A 19900-nucleotide genomic window follows, 5' to 3' on the forward strand; every position below is an offset into this window, starting at 1 on the left:
CAAAAGTTTAAGACCACTTGGAAAATGGCAAAAAATCATATTTTACATTGTTGGATCTTAACAAGGTTCCAAGTAGAGCTTCAACGTGCAAAAAGAAGAAATGGGAGTGAGACAAAACATTTTTTGAGCATTCAATTAATTGAAAATAACGACTAAATTAAAACAGGCTGTTTTTCAGCTAATCCAAATTTTAGGACCACATGCCTTTAATTAAAAGGCCAAATCTGTGCAAAGATGTGGATTCATTGTCATTTTCTTTCTTTCTGTCAGGTAGTCACATGTTGTTATGGCAAAGGCAAAAAAGCTCTCCCTCTTTGAACTTGGTCGGGTTGTTGAACTGCATAAGCAGTGTCTCTCACAGCGCGCCATTGCTGCTGAGGTGGGACGCAGTAAGACAGTCATTTTGAATTTCTTAAATCATCCTGTAGGTTTTGGTACAGAAAAGTAAAGTGGAATACCCCAAAAAAATTTCATCAGCACTGAGCCGGAGGATCTAATTGTCTGTCCGTCAAGACACTGGACGATCCTCGACCCAAATTAAGGCCCTTACTGGTGCTGACTGCAGCCCCATAACCATCAGACGGCATCTGAGACTGAAGGGCTTCAAAAACAAAAAATGTCTTCAAAGACCTCGTTTCCTTGAACGCCACAGAACTGCTCGTTTGGACTTTGCAAGAGAGCACCAAACATGGGACATTCAAAGGTGGAAGAAAGTTTTATTCTCTGATGAGATTTTTTTTTACCTTGATGGTCCTGATGGTTTCCAACGTTACTGGCATGACAAGCAGATCCCACCTGAGATGTTTTCTACGCGCCACAGTGGAGGGGGCGCCATAATGGTCTGGGGTGCTTTTTCCTTCAGTGGAACAATGGAGCTTCAGGAAATGCAGGGGCGTCAAACGGCCGCTGGCTATGTCCAGATGTTGCAGAGAGCATTCCTCATGACTGAGGGCCCTCTCGTCTGTGTGGTAACGACTGGGTTTTACAATAGGACAACGCTACAGTACACAATGCCCGCAGGACAAGGGACTTCTTCCAGGAGAATAACATCACTCTTTTGGCCCATCCTGCGTGTTCCCCTGATCTAAATCCAATTGAGAACCTTTGGGGATGGATGGCAAGGGAAGTTTACAAAAATGGACAACAGTTCCAGACAGTAGATGGCCTTCGTGCGGCCGTCTTCACCACTTGGAGAAATGTTCCCACTCACCTCATGGAAACGCTTGCATCAAGCATGCCGAAACTAATTTTTGAAGTGATAAACAATAACGGCGGAGCTACTCATTACTGAGTTCATGTTTGGAAGTTGGATTTCTGTTTTGGGGGGGTTTAGTTTTTTTTGGGAGGTGTGGTCCTAAACTTTTGATCAGCTGAAAAACAGCCTGTTTCAGTTTATTTGTTGTTTTCATTAAATTGAATGCTCAAAATTTTTTTTGTCTCACTCCCATTTCTTATTGTTGCATGTTGAAGCTCTACTTGGAACCTTCTTAAGATCCAGCCATGCTAAATATGATTTTTTGCCATTTTTCAAGTGGTCTTAAACTTTTGATCAGGACTGTATAAGATCTCAGAAATGACAGTGCATATCAGAGCAAAAACCAAACCACGAGGTGGAAAGAACTGCCTGTAGAGCTTAGAGACAGGATTGTGTGGAGGTACAGATCTGGAGAAGGGGACAAAAAAATGTCTGCTGCACAGAAAGTTCTCAAAAGCACAGTGGCCTTCATAATTTTGGAACAACCAGGACTCTTCCTAGATCTGGCCATTCAAATCTAAGTAATCAGGGGAGAAGGGCCTTGGTAAGAGAGGTGACCAAGAACCCAATGGACACTCTGGCTTAGCACCAAAGATCCTGTGTGTAGATGGGAGAAACTTCCTGAAGGTCAACCACCACTGCAGCACTCCATCAATCTCCGCTTTATGTCAAAGTACTCAGAAAGACACAAGAAAGTTGCATAGTGTGCAAAAAAAAACAAACAAACAAAAACACCTGAAGGACTCTCTGACTGTGAGAAACAAAATTCTCTGGTCTGATGAACCCAAGATTGAACCTTTTTGGCCTCAAGAACCAGGCACTGCTGATCACTTGCCCAATACCATCCCTACAGTGAAGTATGGTGGTGACAGCATCATGCTGTGAGGGTGTTTATTCAACCTGATCCAGAGTGCTCTGGACCTCAGACTGGGCTTCAGGTTCACATTCCAACAAGACAATGACCCTAAGCACACAGCCAAGACAACACAGGAGTGACTTAGGGAGAACCCAGTCAGAGCCCTGAGTTGAACCCAATCGAACATCTCTAAAAAGACCTGAAATTGGCTGTCCACCAACGGTCTCCATCTAACCTGACACAACCTGAATGGCAGGAAATCCCCAAATACAGGTGTGCAAACCTTGTAGCATCATACCCAAGAAGACTGGAGGCTGTAATCACTGCCAAAGGGGCTTCAACTAAGTCCTGAGTAAAGGATCTGAATATTTATGCCAATGTGAGATTTTAGCTTTTTCTTTTTAATAAGTTAGAAAAAAAATCAAAAAAATTCTTCATTTTCTCACTATGGGGTATTGAGTGCAGAATGATGGTGAAAACTTTTTTTTTTTTAATTTTAGCACAAGACCGAACATAAAATGTGAAAAAGTGAAAGGGTCTGAAGACTTTCTGAATGCACATCTCTGGAGATTGACATGAAATAAGCTGAAAAGCAACTGCTTCTCATTTTCTGATTGCTACATTTTCTTTGCATTAATAATTAGAAGTCATTGTGGGGGTAAGACCACTGTAGGGGTTGGATGCTGATGCAGAATACACCCACATCTAAGCCATGTCAATGCAGCCCTGTATTTGTGGTCTCACCTAGTGTTGATCGAGCACCAAAGTGCACGAGTGCTCGAGTAGAACATTTTACTGTACTTGCTCTACAGCAGCACATACCTATCACATCCAGTGCCTCTTAGGTGAAGTCTCCTCTGATGTAGATCTTCTCTGTCATCATCTTCTCCATTCGGTCCGGACACTTCTCTCAGCCGCCTCGTCTCTGCAGAGTGTGACGCACAGACATCTTAGCTTCCTTAATTTTCTGTACCCCCAAATACTATCCTGAAGAAAAATAAATGCCCCCCATAGTAACAGTAGTCCTCATAGTCCCACCAATAGTAATTCCCTTCTAGAATGCGCTCATTAGTAATACTGCCCCCTACTGGACCCAACAGTGATAATGCTCCCCAAGAGTGCCTCCATTAGTAGAAGAGCCCTCAAGTATTGATAATACCCTCACAGAGCCCCCAGTAGAAATAAGGCCCCCTATTGTTCCCCTAGTGGTAATAAAGCTCTCTACAAACCCCTCAGTAGTAAGAAGGCCCCCATAGTGCTCTTAGTAGAAATAATGCGGATCCCTCCTATAAAGCTCCCAGTAGTAATAGGAATGCCTAATATCCCCTGCATTTAAAATGTCCCCCACAGTGCCCCCAGTATTTATATCGCCCCCTACTGTTATAATTCCCCTGAAGCGCCCCAAGTATTTATAATGCCGCCTGCAATGTTCCCTGTAGTTATATTCCTCCGTTTAGTGTCCTCAGAAATTATAATTCCTCAGCACCTCCGCCATACAGTCCCATGTAAATAACACTATTTCCCTCCCTCCACCATAGAGTCCCATATAAATAACATGACACCATCTCTCCGGCCCCTCCAATATACAGTCCCATGTAAACAACATCCCTCTCTATCTACAGTCCCCTCCAAAATACAGTCCCATGTAAATAACATTACTCTCTCCCCCAGACACCTCCAACATACAGTCCCATGTAAATAAAATCACCACCCACTCTGACATAAAGCTGGCCAGCACCTCCAAGGTGTAGAGCGCCAGTTCATGCCAGCTTGGACACCCAATAGTTGTTAGGCACTGAGGGATCATTGAGGACACTGACACGGTCTGCTACGTAATGCTTCACCATCTTCCAAAACTTTTCCCTCCTTGTGACACTAGGCCATGCATCAGGGTAAGAGTGCTGGCGGGGTGTCATGAAACTGTCCCAGGCCTTGGAGAGTGTTGCCTCTGTTTGAACTGCTGTGTGTTCCCCTCGTTTCCCCTCCTTGGTTGCCCAAGGAACTACGTACTCTGCCGCCAGCGTTGTCAGCTGGAATTTTTTGGAGCAATTTTTCCACAAGGACCTTCTGGTATTGCACCATTTTGCTAGTCCTCTCTACCACAGGAATAAGAGATGAGAAGTTCTCTTTGTAGCAGGGGTCGAGAAGGGTGAACAACCAGTAATCGGTGTTGGCCAAAATGCGTATAATGCGAGGGTCACGGGCAAGGCAGCATAACATAAAGTCAGCCATGTGTGCCAGAGTCCCAACAGACAAGACTTCGCTGTCCTTATCAGGAGAATGACTCTCAATCACCTCATCCTCTCCTTCCTTTTTTTCCTAACCACACTGAACAGATGGAATAAACCTGCTATGGGTACTACCCTCTCTAGCGGAGGCAACCGTCTCCTGCTCCTCCTCCTCATCATGATCCAATTCACGCTGAGAAGATGAACTGAGGGTGGTCTTCCCCCATTTCCACCTCTTCTATATGCAAAGCATCCGCCTTCACTGTGAGCAGCAAGCGTTTCAGTAGACACAGAAGTGGGATGGTTACGTGGATAATAGCGGCATTGTCGCTCACTATCTGTGTTGATTCCTAAATTCCACAGAGGTCAGACATCCATGCCCACTCGTCGCTTGTGAAGAGCGGAAGCTGACTGTAAAGGTGACAACCATGTTGCAGCTGGTATTCCACTACTGCCCTCTGCTGCTCATAAAGCCTGGCCAACATGTGGAACGTGGAGTCCCAGAGCGTGCTCACGTTACACAACAGTCGGTGAGCTGGCAATTGCAAGAGCTGCTGCAGCGTTGCCTGAATGGCGGCAGCTATATATGACTTTCGGAAATGGAAACACACGCAGTGCACCTTCACCAGTAGCTCAGGCAAATTGGGTAGGTTTTTAGAAACCGATGAACCACTAAGCTGAACACGTGGGCTGAGCATTGTATGTGTGTGAGCTTGCCGAGCTCCAAAACCGCCACCAAGTTACGGCCATTATCAGACACAACCATGCCTGGTTGTAGGTTGAGTGGCGAGAGCCACACCTCAGTCTGGTCCCTTATACCCTGCCACAGCTCTGCGGCGGTGTGCCGTTTGTCACCTAAGCAAATTAGTTCCAGCTCAGGCCTGTTGCCGCTTCCCCACTGCAGTGCTACACTGCTTCCAGCTACTGACTGATGGCTGACTGGTGCTGCAAGATGAGAATTCAGAGGTGGAAGTGGAGGAGGAGAAGGAGGAGTTGCAGGCAGAAATCCTGATGGAAGTAGGGCCCGCAATCCTTGGCGTCGGTAGCACCTGTTCCATCCCAGGGTACAACTTGCTCCCGGCCTCCACAATGTTCACCCAGTGTGCCGTCGGGGAAATGTAGCATCCCTGGCCACAAGTGCTTGTCCATGTGTCAGTCGTTATTTTTGGACTTTCCCAATAACTGCGTTGGTCAGGGCACGGGTGATGTTATGGAACACATGCTGGTGTAAGGCGGGGACGGCACACCAGGAAAAATAGTGGTGGCTGGGGATAGAGTACCGCGGGACAGCCGTCGCCATCAGGCCGCGGAAAGCCTCAGTGTCCACAAGCCTAAATGGCAAAATTTCCACGGCCAGCAATTTGGAAAGGTGCGCATTTAGTGCTATGGCCTGTGGGTGGGTGGCTGGGTATTTGCGCTTTCGTTCAAAGGCCTGGGGTATGGACATCTGTAGGCTGCACTGGGACATAGAAGTGGATGTGCTAGCTTATGGTGCTAGTGAAGGTCCAGGTGCAGGGAGAGAGGCATCCGGCTCTGCGTCTTGGACAGGGGATTGGCCAGCACATAACACAGGGGAAGAGGAGGCAGTGGTGTGACCTGCAGACATTGATTCTGGACCCAGGCGTTCGGCCCACCTATTAGGGTGCCTTGATGCCATGTGGAGGATCATGCTTGTGGTGGTGAGGTTGCTAGTTTTCATGCCCCTCTAATTTTGGTACAGCACAAGTTGTAAATGACAATTCTTTTATCGTCCGCATTTTCCTCAAAAAAGCGCCAGACTGCGGAACATCTACCCCATGGCAAGGGAGATTGCCGCAAGGGGGTGCTCTGGGGAACAGTTGCAGGCTTGTTTGGTGTGGCCCGCCTTCTCCCTTTTGCCACCCCACTGCCTCTTCCAGCCTGTTGCGGTGCTGCGGATCCCTCCCGCTCTGTACTGTTATCCTCGCTCGGCTTGCCACTTTCCCAGGTTTGGTCAGTGACTTCATCGTCCACCACCTCCTCTCCCTCACTCTGGTCATCTTTCTGACTTGTTGACCTAACAAGAACCTCACTTATTGACAACTGTGTCTCATCCTCATCATGAACCTCTTGAGACACTAATTGCGGTTGACTTATTGGCAACTGTGTCTCATCATCATCATCCACCTCGTAAAAACACTAATTGTAGTTTCCTACCGTCATCTTCTTCTGACTGTGGATGCTCAAGAGTTTGGGAATCAGTGCACAAGATCTCCTCATGTCCCTCTTCACGCTGGCTTGTCGAGAGGGCCAAATGAGGGAATGGCGATGAAAAGAGCTCCTCTGAATATCCGAGTGTGGGATCACTTGTTTGCCAAGACTCTCCATGGTGGGAGAAAGGAGGATCAGGGTGAGGATTCTGTTGACCAAACTCTTGGCTACTGAGACTGGACTTTGTGGAAGACAGGGTGGTGCTTAACCGACTGGAAGCATTATGTGCTGCAATCCAACCGACCACCTGGTCGCACTGGTGTGACCTCGAGAGTGGTGCCCTGCGCCGCCCTGCAAACTGTAACATGAAGCTAGGTATCATGGATGAGTGTGTTTCTTGTGCTCTGGCAGCAGGCACAGTTTCACCGCGCACAGGGCCACGGCCTCTATGTGCACCATCAGCAGCACGGCCACTTCCCCGTTCCTTACTGCTCGCCTTCAGCATATTAAATGGTATATATACTTGCAAGTATCTCACACGTACAGTAGCGCAGGTTTTGTAAGTGTATGCGCAAATAAATAAACTGAATGTCACAGATATTTATGATGCGCAAACGTTATACAGGTGATGTAGCGCAGGTAATGTCGCTGCTGTCACCAGCAGCCAAACAATTGCATGCAATTTAGCGCACGTTGCGCTAATATTTTTCACAGCCAGATAAAACAATAGTCCTTAAAAGGACTGTTGGGCCTCTAACACCTTTCAATACTCAAAACTCCCTAAAAAAATAAACACAATTCCTGTCCCTACACTATCTGTCCCTTCTGCTGCAGCTCGCCCTGACTAAGTCTGAACCGAACCACGTGTCATCGGGTGCTATATAACACCCGATGACGCGTTCCGGCCAGCAAATCACTGTAATGCCAATAACCAACATGGCAACGGCATTACAGTGAGTGCCAGTACTACCCCACATGTTTATTGGCTGTGTAGCAGCCAACAAACGTGCGGGGAGGAGACTCGAGCATCACGCTCGAGCACACGCGATGTGCCGAGCATCGCAATGCTCGAGTAGAAAAAGTGTTCGGCTGAGCATGCTCGTCCAACACTAGTCTCACCCCAAGCAGTATCCAGCATGTCATCAGTAATAATCAACTGTAATGAAGGATCAAGTGGCAGGAGAAATAATTGAGTGAAGTGGAAGTGTGAAAATATTTCATCCTACAGTGTAAAATGTGAGCAATTCATTTTTATCCCCCCCCCCCCCGCCTCCTTTTCCGCTCTCTTGAGCTTAGTCTATAAGAAAAGGCCGCTTTTTCTTGGCTGAAATATACAGAAACAGCTCTATAGCTGCAATGTATGCCAAGAAATAATAAGCTCTTCCTATTTTTAATTAACCCCACCCCTTTTTACCACAACAGTTAAAAATGGAGGTCACTAAGAAGATAATGACTCTTGCTTCTATGGTGGATTTCCCACGACACTGGTTGTTTCTGGAGCTTGCAGAAGATCCTGTTCAATGACCGATAAACAAATGTCTGCTCGATGTTATCTTTGTTTTTATTTTTCAAATTATTTTATATTACTTTTTGCAAAATAATAAATAATATCCATTACAAATGATGGCGCGCCAACCGCCATTAAAGGGATTCTGTCACCTAGGTTTGGGGCTATAGAGCTGCGGACATGCACGGCTAGATCGCCGCATTAGCATGTCCGCAATATATGTCGTATAGGGCTGTGTGGTTTTAATTTCTTTAAAAAATGATTTTATAGATATGTAAATGAGTGTTGAATGTGTCCAAGGGGCTGTACGAATCTTACTTGTGCCCAGCCGTGCCCAGCCGTGCCCAGCCACGCCCGCCTGTGAAGGAGCTCAGCACCGCCTATGTCTCCTCCTTTCATCAACGATAGATAGCCGTAATCTCGTGATGCCGTGAGCTCGCGCATGCGCAGTTCTTTCCCTGAGGCTGATGCCAGTACAGGGAAGGAACACTATACCGGCACTGCGCATGCGCGAGCTCGGGCATCGCGAGATTATGGCTATCTATCGTTGATGAAAGGAGGAGACATAGGCGGTGCTGGGCTCCTTCACAGGCGGGCGTGACTGGGCACGGCTGGGCACAAGTAAGATTCGTACAGCCCCTTGGACACATTCAACACTCATTTACATATCTATAAAATCCTTTTTTTAAGAAATTAAAACCAGACAGCCCTATAGGACACATATATTGCGGACATGCTAGCGGCGATCTAGCCGTGCATGTCCGCAGCTCTATAGCCCCAAACCTGGTGACAGAATCCCTTTAAGAACAAAGAATGGTTCCAGTGGGCCGGGGGCCCACTGCCCCCAATGCAAGCTTCAAGACAAGTTTCAGGCAATATCACATAACTGAAGGATGAAAGAGAAAATGAAAGAAGAGAGGTGAGAGTACCTCAACTTGCACTCTGGGAAGCAGAGGGGAGTCCATATTCCATATGCAGTAACCCAAATCAGGGGGTACTTTAAATATTGTTTTGTTCATTTATGCTATGTGATTTTATGCTCTGTATATCCAGTATGGTATTGTATAGGAGTGACAGAGTTAACCAACTCTGGCACAGCCCCTAGGGAAGCTGAGGTGTGTACTGTTAGCTCTACCCCAAGTTTGGTCTAGTCTAAGAGAGTCTTGTTTTAGCAGGGAAGGAAAGAGGAGGCAAAGTCCATGTGCCCCCCTCCTCAGTATGAGGCTTCAAGCACAGACTCACTATCTCTGCATGACTTACCAAGAGAGAACCATCTCTACGCTGAAATAATTCTGGAGAAAGAAAGAAAATTCCTTAATCTGTAACGGCTCTGAAGACGGAGTCAGTATGGCAGACTGCTGTCCAAGACTATAGTGAGCCTTGGAACTTCTAAGACCCCATCCACACTTAGACACACCTATCTTACCACAGGAATTATTGCCAGACTCAGAATCTCCAGAGGAAGAGTGAAGGAGCACATTGAATCTAAATATGGCCTGTAGTCGTACAAAACCATTTGGGGGAACATTTGTCCTCTTACAATGTTGGAACCATGTTCTGAGACTGTTGGAAGTACTACAAGCCTCATTTTGCATTACAGTAGATTACAGGTATTCTGTTAATTCTTGCCTGGTCACTGACTCCTACACCATGCGCTGGCCTTTGCACCCTACACTTCTGCATTGTACCCTATACAAACACTTAACATCATGGGCACCTCAACTGCCATCACCTAGGGGAGCCCACGAACCAGGGTGTGCCCCAAGGGAAGAAAGGGTGAACCTTCCTTTCCCTGCACAGACCTAGGGAGCAACAGTGTCAGAAAAGCCACTGTGATTGACTGTAACAGCCAGAGTAACTACATGTCCCATTCCACAAAGGACTTACCAAACCATTTCTCAAGGTCTCATCTTATTGGTTTTCACAAAGACTTCTTCTCAATGGGCCTTGTGAAACCAAAAGAGATATGTTCAGAACAGTTGTCAGTTCACTAGCAACCCAGAGCTGAGACAAGACTGCCTAGTTCACTATTTAAGGGGGGTGTGAAGGGGATGAAGCACTAGTAAATGGGGTCATGCTGCAGTTCCCTACAAAATTGTGAGGTTGAAAGAGCTGCTGTGTAGAGCAAACTTAGAAGGGGACCCCAGGGAATAAATGAGTTGTGCCCTGGAGTAAGGGTACTTTGGATTATGCCCTTATGGCTACTATGCAAAGCCATCAACTCCCTACTTTATTGCACTTTGAAAGGTTAACTTTCACTGTGATTTATGCTTTTGTGTGCACTTATATGGTTTCATATTGTTGAACTGCATTTATATGTTTACTGTAATATATCCTGTTCATTTGCATTGTTATTACACTATATGTGAACTGCACTGTGGAAAGAGTTAATGCACAGCTGGCTAACACTGAGAGACTTTATGATTTTCTACCTATGCAAAGTTTTGGAGGAAAAATCCAGACATACTGACCTTCTGACTGTCTGAAGACTTGTTTATGTCTGAAAAAACTGCTTATTCATTCCCATAGACTTGCATTGACGCTCTATACAAGTCTATGAAAGGCAGAAATTGTAACATTGTTTCTGTTTAGGCTGTGATTCTCCCACTCTACCCCTCCCACTATAAGGTTCTATTTCAGATAGAAATTGTATAAAATGAGAGCAGTCAGAGCCCCTAGTTGTCTGCAGATAGGGATCAGTCTTTAGTAGAAGAGACTTTGCCAGGCTCCACAAGTGACCAGGAGAAGGCACTGGGATGGGGATACTCTGCCACAAATCCTAGGTCCCAAGCCCTGTGACCAGGGAACCTGCCAGATGACTGAGCTACAGACCCTGGGCAACCAGCGTTTGACCAGAAAGACAGCTTTCTGAGCCTTCTGCCTGGAAGGAGACTGGAGAAGCCAGCTCAGTGCCTTGCCTGTATTGTTAGGTTCCTTCAGAAAAGAAGCACACTGGTTTACTGCAAATCCTGACTCTCTAGACTTATTTTGCATTTGGGTGCACAACACCTTACCATTCCTTGTTGGAGAGCACCAACACATGAATGATGTCCAGGGGACCCAAGATAGTGTTGAGGCCACCCCAAACCAGGGCACTACAGTTGTTTGCCTGACCATGGACTAGGCAAATTTTGAAAATCTGGCCTGAGTCAGACACCAGTAGTTCTTGCCCTGCTTCTGCTGAGGCTTCTCTTGCGTAACAAGGAACATAGAAAACATAGTCATGGGGATGAAAAAAAACCAGGTAAAAGTGCAGTTAGACTCTGCTGATTGTATCGACATGAACATATTACAAAATGCAAACAACATTAAAATTGTGCAAACATTTCTCCTACATCATTGAGCTGTTGTAATCCGTGGTCAGGTCCAAATGCTGAGTGTTTCTCTCTGATCCTGTGCAAATACCCAAAAAACTGTGCAAACAGCTAAATGAATGTTTTCACACTCAGCTACAGGAGTGACTCAAGATCAGGTGACCGAGGGAAGTGGATGAATATTTGGTAATGTTCCCTGCTAATAGCTACTGATCATTGTCAACATTGTCTAATTGTTATATAAAATGTTTTTGCCCCCCCCCCCCCAGCCCATTTGGAGTGAGCACATTCTAAGGTTTCTGGGGTTAATAGGGGGCGCACCGCCACTGATTGGTCGAATAAAGTGGTTTTCTGGGAATTCAGTATTGATGACCTGCCATATCTTCAGGATAGGTCGTCAATATCTGCCTGGAGTGGAGGGGGGCAATTCCATTGCTGATCAGTTGTTTAAAGGGGCCACCGCTTTCTTCCATTGCACAGTATAAGGGGCTCATGCACACGAACGGATGTGGACCCATTCACTTCAATGGGGCCACAGAAGATGTGGACAACACTCCGTATGCTGTCCACATTCGCACATCCGTTCCATGCCGTCCGCAAAATTATAGAACATGTCCCATTCTTGTCCACATCCATGTTGAGTGGATCTGCAATTTAGGGACCGCAAAACAGCCAACGGTTGTGTGTAGTGGCGGCTTCACCGAACTTTACAAAAAAATGTGCTTTGTGACGAGTTACTTTATCACGAAGCGCATTTCTTTATAAGTAGTGGGCGCAATGACCGGGACCAGCGATTGTGCCGCCCCCCGTCATTGTACCCCTCAAATGCCGCGTTCATACCGTGTAAAATAAAAAAAATTAACAAAATCATACTTACCTTCATCCATTTGATTGCGAAGAGCCGGCCGCCGCCATCTTGATTGAAGATCTAGCGGGAAATCTCACGCGGCCCATTATCACGTCATACGTCACTGCGCACGGGATTAGTGCGAGATCTTTAATCAAGATGGAGGCGGCCGGCTCTTCGTGCTCAAATAGATGAGGTAAGTATGATTTTTTTAATTTTTTTTTTATCGCCATTCAGGGAAAATCGATTCTCTACCACGAAGCATGAGGAAATTCAGCTTCGCGGCAAATCGAATTTTCCCTGAAATTTGGATCGAATTCCACTTCGTCGGGTTCGATTTACTCAACCCTAGTTGTGTGCATGAGCCCTAACAAGCACAGCACCTTACACCCCATAGTGGCCATGCTTGGTATTGCAGACCATTCACTTGAATGGGGCTGAGCTGCAGAAAGGCCATGTGACCGATGAAAGTGACGTCACAGTTATCAGCCGGGCCCTGCGGCCTCTTCACACGGCGGTTTGTGGGAGTTCCTGGAGTTAGAGCCCCACCCATCAGATATGGGTGATCTATCCTGGCGATCAATATTGATCAATTCCCAGAAAACCCCTTTAAGACATCTATAGACCCTGAATGTTTGCCACTGGAAACCTGTTTTTGCTCAGTAAAATGAAATATAACTGGATTAAAGAAGTATCCAGAGATGAGTCACAGCTATTTCAACATCATAACTGCCGGACAATTACTGTTACTTACAATAACTGGTTTATGAGTGATGACTAAATGTGGAGTGAACCTCTTAAAGGGGTTTTTCGACACCAGAAAGAATTCAGCAGGGGGCTGAAGAGGCTGGAAAAATAAAAGAAACATTCATCTTATGTGTCCTTTGTGTGTCCCAATTTCCGCGCCTTAGTTCTTGTTCCTGCCACCTCCAGTTCCCACTGGATCAGAAGCGGCGATGTACCATATACATGCACATGACCACTGCCGGCAAATCAATGGCCTCAGTGGTGACATGTGCATGAATGAATATGACTAGAGATGAGCGAATCGAAGTTGACACGAAAAATTTGATTCGTCCCGAAGTCGAATTTCCTCGCGCTTCGTACTGGTAACGAATCACATTTTTTCTAAAATGGCTGCTGCAAGTGTTACAAAGTGAAAGTAAGAAGCCCGGGAACGAGGGAGCACCCATGATGCCACGCAGATAGCCAGCCCCTGTGATGTCACAGCGCTATGAAAAGCCTCATCCTGCCCGTTCGCCGCCATTTTCTAGTGTACTTAGGGCACTTTCACACTTGCGTTGTTTGATTCCGGCAGGCAGTTCCGTTGCCTCAACTGTATGCAAACGCATGTCATTTTTTCTGACTGATCAGGATCTATATCAGTCTGAAAAATGCATTGCAATACCGGATCCGTTTATTTTTATTTTTTTCACATTTTCAAAGGTCTGCGCATGCGCAGACCGGAATACCGGATCTGTCAATGCGGCAATTTGAATGCAGGATCCGGCACTAATACATTCCTATAGAAAAAAATGCATTCAGGCAAGTGTTCCGTTTTTTGGCCCGGAGTTAAAACCGCAGCATGCTGCGGTATTATCTCCGTCCTGAAAAGTCAAAAACACTGAACACATCCTGATGCATTCCGAACGGATTTCTCTCTATTCAGAATGCATTAAGATAAGGCCTCATGCACACAAGCGTTGTTTCATTCCATGTCCGTTGTTCCGTTTTTTGTGATTTTCTGCAGACCCATTGACTTTCAATGGGTCTGTTGAAAACTCAGCTAATGCACCGTTTGTCATCCGCGTCCGTGATCCGTGGTTTTAGTCCGTCCCAAAAATATAACCTGTCCTATTTTTTTTCACGGAAAACGGTTCGCAGACCCATTCAAGTCAATGGGTCCGTGAAAAAACGCGGAGGCACACAAGATTGTCATCCGCGTACGTTTTTTTCTTATCATTTGCATGGCAAACTTGACTTAGACTTTTTTTTACTTTACTTCATGTCTGGAGATCCTCCAAAAATAAAGGAAGACACACGGAAACAAAAACGGACACGGATCACGGAACAACGGAACCCCTTTTTGCGGACCGCAAAAAAATACTGTCGTGTGCATGAGGCCTAACTCTGATCAGTTCTTTTCCGGTATTGAGACCCTAGGACGGAACTCAGCGCCGGAAAAGAAAAACGCTAGTGTGAAAGTACCCTTAGTGCAGGGTGAGACGTTGCAGGCACTAGTGACAGTGATTAGGAATGAGTTTAATAAAAAAAAAGGGAGGCATCATCTACGCCAGGGATGCCCAGCTGTTGCAAAACTACAACTCCCATCATACCCGGACAGCCTATATCTATCAGCCTACAGCAGGGCATGCTGGGAGTTGTAGTTTTACAACAACTGGAGAGCCGCAGGTTGAGTATCCCTGATCTACAGTGTAGGAAGAGAACAGGGTCCAATAGGGGAATGTACAGCCTCGGTAATAGGAGCGATTCCTATTACACCTTGCTGCACTAATGGGGGTTACTAAAAGTGCTCTATTACTACAGATTTTAGGTTGTTTTAAACAGTAATTGCAGTAATCCTAGCATCTGTCTGATACAACCAATTTTGGAGTGTATTTATTTTAAATATAAAAAAGTACGTTCATTCATTCTTGCTTTTGGGGTGAATTTGCAGTCTGATACAACCAGTTTTGGGGGGTGTTTAGTCGATGTATAAGTACTTGCGGTCTGGCATTCTGCACGGGTGAAGAAAGCACGCTCCTCTGGCTTAAGAAAAAAATAAAAAGATATTAGAGGTGAGAACAGATAACCCGAAAAGGGTTAGCCGCTGAGGCCGCCGTTCGCTGAGGCAGAACACTTGTCTACACACTTTTAGGGTTGTCAAATTCTTTTACACCTAATTCGATGCCTCAATCAGTAGTTGCGGAGTTGATGTGAAATAACGGCCTGATACTACACATTTTAGGGTAAGTTCACACTTCTAGTCATTTTTTGTGAGCCAAAACGAGTAGTGAATCCTACTCGGAGATAAGGTGTAATGGAAAGATCTGCACCTGTTCTGTGTTTTTGCCCCAAACCTGGTTTGATACTACACATTTTAGGGTGTTCGAATTCTATTACACTTAATTTGATACGTCAATCAGTAGTTGTGGCGTTGGTGTGAAATTGCGGCCTGATACTATTGCTCTTTTACCCTTAGTTACAGTACAGTGTGTCCGACAGACAGATGAGGAGGAGAGGATCCGCTGCTTCCTCCGGTAGGCTGGGCAAGTAGCGACGGTGATATGGCCGATTGCACGTGGGAGCCGGGTGAAGAGGGGGCAACATAATAATCAACCTCAGGAAAGAAGGGTGGCAGCTTGCGCGTGAGACAGTGGCTGAGCCAGCAGGGTGGTAGCTTGGCCGTGAATCAGCAGGGTGGCAGCAGTGTGAGATCTGTAGCCAAATGTTTCCGGGGTACTTAGACCACCTGCTACTTAGGAGCCTACCTGCCTGGTGCACGGGTTCACAGAGGCAGTGGTAGCAGGCAGTCAGCAGGGAGTGGTGGGGGGAAAATGCCGTACTTGGCGGTGTGGGAAATTTTCATCAAGCCGCCAGAGAACGATCAGCATGGCCCACTCTGTGACTGGGCCACTGTGTTGGCGACTTATGCGATTCCTCATGCGATCCCCACCCTCACCACTCTGTGACTGGGCCACTGTGTTGGCGACTTATGCGATTCCTCATGCGATCCCCACCCTCACCACTCTGTGACTGGGCCACTGTGTTGGCGACTCATGCGATTCCTCATGCGATCCCCACCCTCACCACTCTGTGACTGGGCCACTGTGTTGGTGACTCATGCGATTCCTCATGCGATCCCCAACCTCACTACTCTGTGACTGGGTTACTGTGTTGGCGACTCATGCGATTCCTCATGCGATCACCAACCTCACCACTCTGTGACTGGGCCACTGTGTTGGCGACTCATGCGATTCCTCATGCGATCCCCACCCTCACCACTCTGTGACTGGGCCACTGTGTTGGCGACTCATGCGATTCCTCATGCGATCACCAACCTCACCACTCTGTGACTGGGCCACTGTGTTGGCGACTCATGCGATTCCTCATGCGATCCCCACCCTCACCACTCTGTGACTGGGCCACTGTGTTGGCGACTCATGCGATTCCTCATGCGATCCCCACCCTCACCACTCTGTGACTGGGCCACTGTGTTGGCGACTCATGCGATTCCTCATGCGATCCCCACCCTCACCACTCTGTGACTGGGCCACTGTGTTGTTGACTCATGTGATTCCTCATGCAATCCCCAACCTCACCACTCTGTGACTGGGCCACTATGTTGGCAACTCATGAAATTCCTCATGCGATCACCAACCTAACCACTCTGTGACTGGGCCACTGTGTTGGCGACTCATGCGATTCCTCATGCGATCCCCACCCTCACCACTCTGTGACTGGGCCACTGTGTTGACGACTAATGCAATTCCCACCCTCACCACTTTGTGACTGTGTTGACTCCTCATGCGATTCCCAACCTCACCACTCTGTGACTGGGCCACTGTGTTGACTCCTTAAACTGTTGCCGCCTCACCACTCGGTCATGGGGGCACTACTTATTTCAGCATGTAACAGAACAGGTTCTGTAGAAATCTAAGTGGAATCAGCTGACGATGGTGTAAAAGGAGGCGCTTCTTCTTGACGCTAACATTGACTTGTAAGACTAAGTTCACACTTGGGTTATTTGGTCAGTTTTGGCCCCATGAAGTGTGAAGTGATTCTAAGGCCTCCTGCACACGGACGTTTTTTTTTTTTGTTTGTTTACGGGCCGTTTTTTGCGGTCCGTATACCGAACCATTCATTTTAATGGTTCCGCAAAAAATACAGAATGTACTCCGTATGCATTCCATTTCCGTTTCTCAGTTTTTCCATTCCGTTGAAAGATAGAACATGTCCTATTATTGCCCGCAAATCACGTTCTGTGGCTCCATTCAAGTCAATGGGTCCGCAAAAAAAAAAACGGAACACATACGGAAATGCATCCGTATGTCTTCTGTATCCGTTCCGTTTTTGCGGAACCATCTGTGAGCCAAATCCTGTGCATGGTCATCTAGTCATAGTCATATAAAATACTGGAGAATATATGTCTAAAGGTTCACCAGATGAAGCCACCATAGCTCAGAGTTGTGGTTCTTTTTAATTGACATTATCTTATACAAATGTGTGAAGAACAGTTGTTTTTATACTGCCAGGGCTTGCTTTACGTGGGATTGCCAGGACTACAGTTCCCATAATTCCTTTCCCCCTTAACAGACATTGCCTCTGTTCACAGCTGCGTGCATGCCCTTCTATTGCAAGATGTAATCCAATGTTGTAATTACCCAGACGCAATGCAGATCGGAAAAATCCTTTACCACTTAAGGGCTGTCACTGGGCCAATTTTTTCTTCTGCATTCTTGCATTCCAAGAACCAAAACCTTTTACATTTTTTGTTCTTTTGTTCACATCGCCATATGTGGGCCTATTTTTGTAAGACAAGTTGTATTTTTAATGGCACCATTTGATTGAACTTATCTTGTATTGGAAAATGAAAATAAAAATCTTTGTGGAGTGAAAAAAACAAAAAAAAAACACAGTTTCAGAATAGCTTTTTGAACTTTGTTACTACGGTGTTCACTATGTACTAAAAATGACATGGCAACCTTATTCTGCAGGTCAGTACGATTATGATGATACCAAATTTACCCATCCTGCTTATTTTTCATTGTTTATTTTATATGTAAAAATAGTAAAGGCAATGGTTTTATTATTTAAATAACATTTTGAAATACTATAAATACATTTTTTATACTTCAGTCCTCTTGGGGGGGACTTGAACATGCAATCCTCTGATCACCAGTACCATAGACTGCAATATATTACTATTGCAGTTTATGGGATTTTTACAGCTTGCCTGTCAACCCATGCCACAGGCATGGTTTAGCAGGGCGCTTAGTATGACAGCCCTGGGAGCCTTCACAAGGCTCCAGGCTGTCATAGCAATGGATCAGAGCCATGAGATTTTTTTGCAAGGGCCTTGATCAGGAGGACAGAGGGATCTCCCTCCAACTATCTGACCACAGGGGCTGCCTGGTATCTTCCGTATGGAGTAAGCTAAGCTTGTGATCCCGCTCCATACATATCCTTAAAGTAAATAATATACCTTTAAGGTATTTTGTGTTAATGGGTTAAAAGCTAACATTCTGTCTGCCACCACTAGAGGGAGCTTACTGTATACTATTAATACATTGAACTCAACAGTTAAAATAAAATAAATAAATGGTGGTCGCATGCCTTTGAAGGGAACTTGGTGCTCTGTAGCAGAAAAATGGAACCCCTCTCGTCACTAGTGGGTGCTCACTTGGCGCCCCGGGTCAACCTCTTGCTTACTTTATGAAATCCTCGTCTGCGTCTCTGCATTCTTGTGAAACGTTCCTCCGTCCTTTTCCTCTAACGAAAGTAAAATATTTACTGCTAACAAACCGCTGTCCTCCTGGGTGACTCACTGTTTGTTACCTAAATGTAAACGGATGAAACATCCCCTTTGTTTCGTGGACTTGTTGTAGCAGTACCTAAGCTGCGCTGACACACTGTGCAGACAGCACACATGAGAACTCCCATGGGAATTACAAAATTTCTTTTTTTTTTCCTTTACCACCATAGAGATGCATTCTGCTACAGGGAACTCCATCCGCTGCTTTTTTCGGATCATCAATTCTATGTAGAACGGATGTAGAACGGATACAGTGTGCTATGCCAGTCCAGGGCCTGAGGGGGAGGAGCATGACATAGGGATATCAAAACACCCAAAATACAATCCGTATCATGCTCCACCCCTTAACCCCCTCGTGACACTTCCATTTTCCATTTTTGTATTTTTGTTTTTTTTACTCCCTGCCTTCCCGAATGCATAACCTTCTTTATTTTTCTGTTCCCATAGCCATAGGAGGGCTTGTTTTTTGCGGGACAAGTTGTACTTTTTTTAATGGGGCCATTTAATATTGCATACAATATAGTGGGAAAAAAACATGCAGTTCTGCCATGGTTTTATGGCTTCATTTTTACGGTGTTTCCTATGAGGTAAACATGACCTGTAACTTCATTCTCCGGGTCAGTGCGATTACAGCGATACCACATTATTTATATAGTTTTTCTTGTGTTTTAATAGTGAAAAAAATAAAAACCTTGGAAAAAAGATTTTTTTTCTTTGCATCACCATATTCTGACCCCCATAACTGTTTAAGGAGCTTTGTAAAGGCTCATTTTTGTGGGGTGAGTGTAGTTTTTATTGATATCCTTTTGGAGTATACATACCCTTTTGATTACTTTTTATTCAATTGTTTTGGGAAGTGAAGCGAAAAACAGTGAATCGGCCATTTAGATTCTTTTTTCGTTACAGCGTTCACTGCACTGGATGAATACATTTACAGTATATTCTAATAGTTTGGGTTTTAGGAAGTGGTGCAAGTGATCTTTATTTTATTACTGTGCATTTTTATTATGAGGAAATTAGGGTGATTTGAATTTTAGTATTTTTTATATATTTAAAAATGTATTGAAAACTTTTTATTTTTTTTACACTTTTTAAAGTCCCCCTAGGGTACTTGAACATGCAAATTTCTGATGTCTGATTGCTTCTCCTATAGACTGTAATGAATTACCATTGCAGTCTATGGTAGATT

The sequence above is a fragment of the Bufo gargarizans genome, chromosome 5 (genome assembly GCF_014858855.1).
Source record: "Bufo gargarizans isolate SCDJY-AF-19 chromosome 5, ASM1485885v1, whole genome shotgun sequence".
Lineage (NCBI taxonomy): Eukaryota > Metazoa > Chordata > Amphibia > Anura > Bufonidae > Bufo > Bufo gargarizans.